This window comes from Bos indicus x Bos taurus, chromosome 14 (genome assembly GCF_003369695.1).
Source record: "Bos indicus x Bos taurus breed Angus x Brahman F1 hybrid chromosome 14, Bos_hybrid_MaternalHap_v2.0, whole genome shotgun sequence".
Classification (NCBI taxonomy): domain Eukaryota; kingdom Metazoa; phylum Chordata; class Mammalia; order Artiodactyla; family Bovidae; genus Bos; species Bos indicus x Bos taurus.
The window spans coordinates 43,215,289-43,217,235 of NC_040089.1; the positions used below are offsets into that span (position 1 = coordinate 43,215,289).

Genomic DNA, 1,947 nt, shown 5'->3' on the forward strand with positions numbered 1-1,947 from the left:
GAAGCCCCTCATTGGCTTCTTCTTATCACAGTGACTACTTTGACACTTGTGACTTTGTCATTGTCCCTAGAACCTGATATATATATTTTGAATTATTTGCCATGAAAATAAACAAAAACCATCTTCACATAGGTTTTATTTATTGGTTCAAGTCCTTCGCTGGTATTTGTTACTCCTTCAATTTAGCATAACCTCAAAGTTGTGAGGTACTGGCTATATCCTTTTTTTTAGGTTCAAAAGGTGTTTGTTGAGGTAAATATGCACAAAGGCATATATAGAAATATTGAATTCGAATGTATCCATCAGTGGCAGGTGATTGATTACATGCTGAGTGCACAGCACTGTTGTGGGAAAACACGACTGATACTTAACAAATATTGATTGATTCCTGCCATGGGCAAGTTACTGGGGGGAGGTTTTCTTATGAGGAAAAGAAATGTAATTGTATAGGGAAAGATGCTTTTTTATTGAAAATAAATATATTTAAGGTGCATAATAACAAGATATTTGCTATAAAGAATCATCTGAGGTATTTCTCCATCAATCACCAACAATGGCAAACATCCCCATCATAAGTTCACAGCAGATATCAGTAATTGATCATGGCTCAGCCAAGATGAGGGGCTTCCCTGGTGGCTCAGACTGTAAAGAACCTGCCTGCCAATGCAGGAGACACAGGAGACTTAGGTTGGATCCCTGGGTTGGGAAGATCCCTTGGAGAAGGGAATGGCAACCCACTCCAGTATCCTTGCCTGGAGAATTTCATGGACAAAGGAGCCTGGCAGGCTACAGTCTGTGGGGTCGCAAAGAGTCAGATATGACTGAGCAACTAACACTTTCACTTTCACTTTCAGCCAAGATGAAGCCCAGGAATCCTCTTCAACATGGCCATTTATATCGATCTATCAGAACTCAACTAGTCATTCATGTATTCAACAAATATTTGTCAAGTACCTCCTAGGTGCCAGACATTGTAATGGGTGCTAGGCTACAACAGTGAACAATACAGTATATGGTCCCTGCCCTCCTGCAAGGTCAGTGTGATGAGGCTGGCATTCAATACCAAAGATTTTTCCATTCTTGACTTAGACTACCCACATGCTGTTATACCTTTTCCCTTGAAAAGATAAGACGATTTCCCTGATGGTCCAGAGGTTAAGGCTCTGTGCTCCCAACGCAGGGGACCCAGGTTCAATCCCTGGTCAGGGAATGAGATTCTGCATCCCACAAGAGTTGGATGCTGCAACTAAAAGAACCTGTATGCCACAACAAAGACCCGGTGCAGCCAAATAAATAAATAGTCGTGTGTGTGTGTGTGTGTGTGTGTGTTAAGATATAAGACAAGAGAAGGGAAACAGACACAAATATTCTTCCTCTGTTGATTCAAGGTCCCCAGGACTTGAACTTCAGGGTAAAACAGACTGATGAAAAAAGAGTATTCTAGATTATACTGATACACTAGAAAGAGGATGTATTAGTCAAGATCTTTTTGGCTATGCGTTAACAGAACACCTGACATAAACTCATTTTAAGCAGTAAAGAAGTTCATTGCCTCACTATGTCAGAGACTGAGCTGTCTCCCAATATCCCTCAGCCATGTAATCCCATGATTGCTTGAGCATCTGGCCACCCAGAATAAAAACTACTTTCCCAGCTTCCCACACACTAAGTTTTAGCCAGCAAGATATAAGCCAAAGTGTTTTTGGCAGCCTCTAAGTATCTTCCCCAAGAGACAGATACTTAGCCTTCTTATGCCTTCCTCCTCCTAGCCTCCTGGAAAATGAATGCCTCTGTCTCAGACCTTAAGGGCAAGGCCCATATCCTGGAGATAGAGGACTGATGACCTGGAAGGACCTGAGCCACTGAGGACTTCAGAGAATGGTGGTTTCCACACCAGCCCTGACCTGCTTTCCTACACTTTTCTGTGACAAAGAAATATCTATCCTG

At 42.1% G+C, this 1,947-nt stretch overlaps 1 non-coding gene across 1 annotated transcript; it reads left to right on the forward strand.

Moving 5' to 3' along the window:
• Positions 1–1,137: 1,137 nt before the first annotated feature.
• On the forward strand, positions 1,138–1,210 carry TRNAG-CCC. Its single transcript has one exon. It is a non-coding gene; the product is annotated as a tRNA-Gly (tRNA).
• The last annotated feature ends 737 nt before the right edge of the window (positions 1,211–1,947 follow it).